This window comes from Mastomys coucha, unplaced genomic scaffold, assembly GCF_008632895.1.
Source record: "Mastomys coucha isolate ucsf_1 unplaced genomic scaffold, UCSF_Mcou_1 pScaffold14, whole genome shotgun sequence".
In the NCBI taxonomy this organism is placed as follows: Eukaryota; Metazoa; Chordata; class Mammalia; order Rodentia; family Muridae; genus Mastomys; species Mastomys coucha.
In genome coordinates this window covers 25,713,323-25,721,722 of record NW_022196896.1, presented here as the reverse complement: position 1 = coordinate 25,721,722, position 8,400 = coordinate 25,713,323, and the positions used below count along the sequence as shown (strand labels likewise).

General features: G+C 43.5%; 1 pseudogene; it reads right to left on the bottom strand.

Moving 5' to 3' along the window:
• LOC116088083 overlaps positions 1-8,189 on the bottom strand; it is a 22,370-nt pseudogene extending 14,181 nt beyond the window's left edge.
• Positions 8,190-8,400: the final 211 nt, after the last annotated feature.

The window sequence follows — 8,400 nt, the reverse complement described above, 5'->3', positions numbered from 1 at the left end:
AAGGAAGGAAGGAAGGAAGGAAGGAAGGAAGGGAGGAAGGGAGGGAGGGATGGGGAAGAAGGAAGGGAGAGGGAGGGAGGGGGGAGGAAGGAAGGAAGGGGGGAGAGGAAGCAGAAGGGAGGGGGAAAGGAAGTAAGCAAGGAAGATTAAATTTAGGAGGGAGGTAAATAAAAAGATTCTATAAATGAATATCACTCCAGAGAGTAGGTCTCATTTGCAGCTGCTTACAAACAAGTTAGCAGTAGGACAGACTGCATTTCCTCTCACCTTTTAATGTTGCATAGCAACTCCAGACTCAAGCACAATCTCCCCCCAATACTGCACTGCCCTCCCCTCAAATCAACACTTGGCCTTCGTGCTGGGTGGAGGCCTTGAGCCTGTGAGCTGGAAGCAGCTGGGTCAGCACTAGGCATGACCGGCAAGGCACTTTCTGCTTGGCAAATCCTAGGCTTTCCAGGGCTTTTGCAAGCCAGACCTTAGAAGTTAGACTCGTTGGGAACAACTCAGCTTCTAATTGCTCAGCTCAAGTCAACAGCGGGCGTCACAGCATAAGCTGACTGCATGCTCTCCATTTAACCTTTAGATTATTTCCAGCATTCTGGTTTTGCCAGCAAGAAACGTGCCTTTTCCAGTGTTGGTGTTGTAATATTTTGTTACTTGTTCCTCATTTTGCTCCATTTCTGGTCAGTGATTATGGCCTATAAACGTTTCCATTTGTTTTTATTTTTGAGACAGGCCCTCATGTAGCCTAGGCTGGTCTCAAACTCTACAGCTAAGGACAACCTTAAACTTTTGATCTACCTGTAGATTACAGGCTTGAGTAGGTTCTGGAAAACAACTCAAACACTATTCAAAGAATGTCTGCCCAAGTATGTTTGGGCCCTAACTGCTTTCACTATTATTTTTCTTGGGGTTTTTGTTACTGTTTTTTGTTTTGTTTTATTTGTTTTTGAGACAGATGAAGGCAAGAGAATTAGGAGCTAAGGTTGACCTCAGCTATGTATAAAATCTGAAGCCAGTCTGGGCTATATAAGCTCATCTAAAAATAAAAACATAAAAATTAATCAAGTAATTGGCCAATCAAGTAATTAAAATAAAATCTCTGAATTACACCTCATCTGTTTGCCAGCTTTGTCTCAGGTTAAGTTTCTGTGAAAGTTTGGTTACAAAAGCTACCTTCTGTGTGCTATGGATTAATTAGTCTAGTTTTTGTTATCGTAATAAAATACTGGAGACGAGATTGTTGTTGCTGCTGTTCATTTAGCTCGGTTTAGGAGACTGAAAATCCAAGTAGCACACTGCTGGCTTTGAGGGCTTCATTGCAGAGACCACCATGGAACAAGGGACATGTGTAAAAGGAAGGGGCCACATGGTCACACCGGAACACAAAAGTGATTCAGGGTTTGCAGTTACTCATAACTCAGTCACATAGAGCTCAGGAATTCCTTGAGAATGCTTTATACTCTTTCAGCAGCAGCCCCCCAGTGATGCCCCAGTGACCCCCAGACTTCTGACTAGCCCCTCCTTCTTTTCAGTTCTCACACTATCACTCAGGCTGGTCTTGAACTTGTGATCCTCCTGCCTCAGCTTCCTGAATACATGAGCCTGTTCCAGACCTTACACCTTTAAGATTCCACACCATTACCCAACATTACTTCTCTGGGGCCAGGTTCTAATACATGAAGGTTCAGGGGAACAAATTACATCCAAACCGTAGGAGTAGCAAACATTGTTTTGGTGTAGACAGAAACCTACATGTCCAGGTGTGGCACAAGATGGCTTTCAAATGTCTAGTGACTTTACCTGCTGTGGTGTCATGGCTTGCCGTCCTTCAGAGGAGTCTGAGTCCAGTTGGCTAGGAAGCAGAACGACACCAAGCCAGGAGATTGGTACCAGGGGAAGCTAGTACAAAGAGGCTCCCATATCTTTAGCTATATCACAGGCTGATTATGTCCAGGTATCAGATTCAAACTGAAGAGAGAGGAAAGAACATTAAGGTAATTTTTTTTTTGAGTCCTAACTTAAAAACTTTATTAGTTATGAGAAAATTATTTAAACACAGAATAAAGACTTGCTAGTTTTAAGAGAGTTTTTCAATCATTTTTCTTTTTTATGTCTCTTTACTGTGAAGTGTGTCATGCCTCACATATAGGAGCCAGAGGACAACTTTAAGGAGTTGGTTCTCTCTTGTTGGTTCTTGTATTGGGAAGAACTGAGCTTCAGAACAGGCAGGCAGCCTGGTTCCCTGGCTCTAACTGTCCAGCCCAGGCTATTGGAAGCCTCACTGGGGACTGGGGCACTCATGAAACTGGGAGCTCTTTGTCCTCAGAACAAAAGATGAATGAGAGGATCCTCCTCTTGAGACAATGATAAGTGACAATTCACACTTCTCTACTGAATTAACAGCCGCTGCCAGCTGATGGGCAGCTGCCTGTTCACTGGCAGGCTTCCTCATTGTCCCATGGCTCTGTCTTTCCTGCATGGACCAGATTCCACTCCACTTTCTCTCATAGCCCCCATCCCCATCCCACTGGTTCTTCCTGGTTCCCATCACTTTGGTTCTCTGCAAGATGTCCTTCCACGGTCTCCTACACACTCCCTACAGCACTCTGGTCACGGCTTTCCGAACTCTCCACCTTCTTGTTTAGTTTTCTGTCTTCTGACGTACGTGATCAAACCTTTCATGATCCCGTACTTCCCCATGGTCTCCTTTGTCTTATTGTCATCTTACCCAAGTGCTCAGCCTACACAAGAAAGTTCCCCCACCCAACTATTTACTGTTCACTTCCTGAGCACTTGGTCCTGCTTTTTAAACAGATAACTGGGTGGATAGTGTCATGGAGCTAATAATGTTCACCCCTTGCAAGACTGTATGTTTGAATGTTTGAATTAAAACCTCAAAATATTCCTAGACTTTACCTTACAAATACATATAAAGTTTTTAAATTTTCACGTGTGTGTGTGTGTGTGTGTGTGTGTGTGTGTGTGTGTTCTGGTGTCCTTGGAGGCCAGACCGTGACAGATCCCCTGGCAGGGCATTACAGCCAGTTGTGGGCTACCTGACATGAGGGCTGGGAACCAAACTCGGGTCCTTTGTAAGAACACTATGTGCTCTTAACGACTGTGCTATCTCTCGAGTCCCTCCAAGCAGTTTTATGTGTTAGTGATGTTTCATGATTGACTTAAAACAATTCTGATGCAGTCTGGAACACTTTTGTGGCCAGTCTGCACCTTCCCGTCCTTAGAACATCCTTATCTCATGAACTGTATCCAAGGCAGGTAAGGTAGATGCGCTGGCTGCTTCTGCATCTCAAGGACGTCTCCTTTATCTCAGAGGTGCAATGCGCCCAGATGTGACTCTGGACATCATGGCGTAGATTCAAATACTGGACACTCCACTTTTTTTTTCTTTTGATTATAATATAATCACAACATTTCTCTTCCCTTTTCTCCCTCCAAACCCTCCTGTATACCCCTCCTTGCTCTTTCAAATTTAGGGCCTCATTTTTTCATTAGTTGTCGTTACATGCATATATGTTGTGATGGTTCGTATATGCTTGGCCCAAGGAGTGGCATTATTAGGAGGTGTAGCCTTGTTGGAGTAGGTGTGTCACTGTGGATGTGGACCTCATCCTAGCTGCCTAGAAGTGAGTCTTCTAGCTGCCTTTGGAACAAGAAGTGGAACTATCAACTCTTACAACTTCACATCTGCTGGATGCTGCCATGCTCCCACCTTGATGATAATGGACTGAACCTCTGAACCTGTAAGCCAGCCCCTATTAAATGTTGTCCTTATATGAGTTGCCTTGGTCATGGTGTTTGTTCACAGCAGTAGAATCCTAACTAAGACATATGTATATGCATATACTTACAGATTCCCAAACATAACCTGTTCAGTCTATATAACATTCCCTGTATATGTTTTCAGGGCTGAGCATTTGGCGCTGGCTAACCAATTGGTGTGCTCTTCCCTGGGGAAGGCTATTTCTCTGATGACTGCATTCCTTAGTCACCTGTAGTTCTTTGTGTAGAATTAAGACCTCATAAACTCTCCTCTGTCCATTTTGGCATGTCTATTGGTGTCACCTATGTTCAGCTCATGTTTGGACAGTCCTGTGAGTGAAACTCTAGGGGTGAGGCTTCTGATGTTACCAGGAGACACGATCTCACAGCAAACTGACCCTCTGGCTCTTAAAATCTTTCTGTCCCTCCTCTGCAATGTTTCCTGAACCTTATCTGTAGAAGTGTTTTGTAGATGTATCCAGTGGGACTGAGCTTCACCAAAGGCAAAAGGCATTGCTGAAGATGCCATGCGTTTCAGGAACAGGGCCCAGAGATCCCTGAACTGGAACTGACCTGAATGCCTCTTCCCTGAGAACTAGCATTCGTGGAACCAAAAGGCACATCAATGACCACCACAACACAATAACCCTACAGGTGCACTAGTGGTGGGCACACCTTGATAGTAACCAACAGCTCACTAATTGGACTTAAGACCTACTCAACAAGAGGAAAATCACGCCCAGTACTGGTGAACGGTCCAAAAATCTTGGGAATAAAAATTTCCAATTCTCTGAGAAGCAAACTGGTCTCCTCAGAGGAAGCCACTGACAATGAGCTGTTGATTGGTGATGACCATGACTGAGGGAGGATGGGTCTGATACTGAGTCTGCTCCTGGGACACCGGACACCTGATCAGAGGTGACAACAAGGCTAAAACTAAGCTGTTTTCTGAAACTCTTCAAGGTCTCCCCAAACATAATAAAATTAATGTAGCAGCTAATCAGAATTGTAGTAATGTTACTGCTTTGCCCACTACCAATCATACTAGAGATTATCTAACCTTTCTGGAAAATTCCCTTAACCCCGCACAAAAGGGGGTCATTTTGATGAATGGTTGACCCCTACATGCTAGTAATTTCTGTAGAATAAATGCTCTTTGCTTTTGCATATTATTTGAGTCTGGGGGTCTTCCATCGGCAATTCTTGAACCCTAACACAGGAAACCTAGATAGCTACTCATTGCTAGCAAAGCGAAGGTTATTGAAGGAGAACCTACGACCACTATTTACTAAACAATCTCAATCTCTAGCAACAATCTAAACATTTGCCCATATACCCATAGATCAGTGTGGTATTCACCCCAATCAAGGATCCTCCAATTCTTAATGATTTGACTGCTCAAAAGTTATAACATAATTGTGCCTCAATTTTCTCATTCATAAGATGGGATAATGTTTGTGTCTAATTTTAGAATAATCATGAAGATGAACTGGCCTAATACCCATAGAATGCTGAGAATAGTGGCCGCACCTAGTAAGTGGGGTAAGTAGATTTCTACTGTAAGTTACTTCTATTACTACTTTCATTACTTTCAGAGAAACACAGATCACTAGATTTTATCTAGTGTAATCTTGCTGGCATTAAAGTTTTAATAATTTTATTTTCCATCTTGGATGTTTTAATGATTCTAGGTTATTAAAAAAAGTTTTAGGAGGAAGGAACCCGGAGGCAATGGCTCAGGAGTTGAGCGCTTGCTGTTCTTGCAGAGGACCCAAGTTCAGTTCCTAGCATGTATGTTGGGCAACTCACACTCAATGAGCTTCAATAGTGAATGAATTCTGAGAGCTAGAAGACAGAGTAAGAACTATTCTACTTTATTCCATGTATCTACGTGCTGTGGCATGTTCCCAGGCAGAACACTAGTATGTTTGTTTAGATCTTTTGCTATATATATTGTTCACTTGTGATTTATTGTATAGAATAGGCTAGCCCCAGCCTTATGGTCATCCTTCTGACTCTGGCTCCCAAGTACTGGGATTCTACGCACATGGCACACGACTGACTCGTTAGTGTTTTTAAAAGTAACTGGGGCTACAGAAATGACTCAGCAATTAAGAGCCTTTGCTGCTTGATCATGAGGTCCATCATCAGTTCAAATCCCAGGCCTCATGTCAGATAGCTCACAGTCATCACCTGTAACTCCAGCTCCAAGAGATCACATGCCCTCTTCTGGCCTGCCTGGGTATCCATGTATATGTGTGAGTACACTTACAAACACACAAATAAAATATAAATATACCATTTTTTTCTGCTTTGGTTTGTGGCTCACTTACCCTACTTATTGACAGTTTGTCACTTTACCTCACTGCCTCTGCCTCATGAATATTTACCAAGACTTTTCTAATGCAATCTTGAGTGAAGAGTTTCAAATACTTTAATGCTTCTTAATATCCCAGTGACTTTCACTCTAGTTTTCTTATTTTCATTTGTTTATTTATTCATTGGTTGGTCCTGGAGATAGAACCCAGGGCTTTATGGAGAGCAGGCACTGTTCCACAACTGAGCAATCTCCGCAGCATTTAGCTATTAAAATTCAGGTAGAGCGCGTCTCTTTCTCTTGGTCAGGAAGTTAAAAGGAGTTCAGTTACAAATTAGTATTTGTTCTGTTTTGTTCTACTTTATTAACCATTCAAATTTGGAGCGGTGCCCATGGAAATGCCTTTGAATGTGACCCAAGTCAGGACACCAGGCCTTGTCATTGGACCTTACCACAATGCTGACGGAGCTGGAGAGAGATAGTGTGCTTAGGAAAGGGCCAACAGGCCACAGTCAGAAACACATTCCCCCTTTTAAAATGTTGTCTGGAAAATAGGTAAATAATGGCTGCTAAAATAATAAAATAATAAAAATTCGGATGGAAACCAGAAAACCAGCCCAATTGTGACTGTGTTCTTTCTCAATTGCCATGGTCACAGTGGAGCACGAAAACGCCTGTGCTTTCTAACGGGCGCGCTCACTGAGCTTCCGACAGACAGCATGGCTTCCTGCTCACACTCAGAATGGAGGGAACTGAACCGCAGGGTTTCTCCAAGGTCACACTAATCTCAGCTTAAGGCTCACAGGTGGTGAAGTCAACATGAAAAGAAAGTTCATCTTAGCTAGATATGACAGGACATACCTAAAACATCCATAACATGAAGGTGGAGGCAGAAGGATTGAAGTTTAAGGCCAGCCGGACTACATAAGACTGTCTCAGACCAACCAACCACAAAACCTCATAACCCCTCACCTTCCCTGTACTTATTTCTTTTTTATTATTTTTCCCCCCTTTGGTTTTTCGAGGCAGGGTTTCTCTGTGTAGTCCTGACTGTCCTGGACCTCACTCTGTAGACCAGGCTGGCCTCGAACTCAGAAATCTACCTGCCTCTGCCTCCCAAGCGCTGAAACTAAAGGCATGCGCCACCACCGCCTGGCCTTATTTCTTACTATACATCTGTCTGGGGACTTTTGCAGATCCCTGCCCTTCTTGTTTTCTTTCTTTTTTTTTTTCCTTATTTAGTTTTTATTCATAATCATAAACTTAACTTTGCAATCCAGCTAGACTTGAAGGGGAATGAGGAAAATATGGAACCCAAAGAACTTCAGTGAGAGCAGAGATTACAGGGTATTGCGAGTAGATGGGGTGGGGATGCTCTCCTGAGCTACAGAAGGAATGGTTTGATGGGTAAAATGCCCGCAACTCAAAAGAAATTAGAGTTGTCCACAGTCGGAAATGATGATCTTCTTAGTGGTCTTGCCATTCCTGGACCCAAAACGCTCCATGGCTTCCACAATGTTCATGCCTTCTTTCACCTTCCCAAAGACCACATGTTTGCCATCCAGCCATTCAGTCTTGGCAGTGCAGATAAAAAACTGGGAACCGTTTGTGTTTGGTCCAGCATTTGCCATAGACAAGATGCCAGGACCTGTACGCTTCAGGATGAAGTTCTCATCCTCAAATTTCTCTCCGTAGATGGACCTGCCGCCAGTGCCATTATGGCGTGTGAAGTCACCACCCTGGCACATGAATCCTGGAATAATTCTGTGAAAGGAAGAACCCTTGTAGCCAAATCCCTTCTCTCCAGTGCTCAGAGCACGGAAGTTTTCTGCTGTCTTTGGAACTTTGTCTGCAAACAGCTCGAAGGAGACGCTGCCTAAGGGCTCGTCATCGGGCTCGTCATCGGCCGTGATGTCGAAGAACACGGTGGGGTTGACCATGACTGCAGCAAGCAGCGAGAAAGCGACAGTGGCGTCTGCAAAGCCGCCCTTCTTGTTTTCTACTGTTGCTTTTGGAGACAGGGCTCTGTTACATAACTCTGACTGTTCTGGAATTCATTATGTAGACCAGACTGGCCTCAAATCCACAGAGATCCACCTGCCTTAGCCTCTGGAGTGCACAACCACTCTTGTTTTTTACAGAGAGATTGGTCATTTTCTCTTGTGGTGTTCCTGCGATACTTTTCCTACTGCAAAAGAAAAATTTCCCATTGAATATATTTCCACTGAATAAAGCCCTCTGATTCTTTCTTTCTTTCTTTCTTTCTTTCTTTCTTTTTTTTTTTTTTTTTTTTTTTTTTT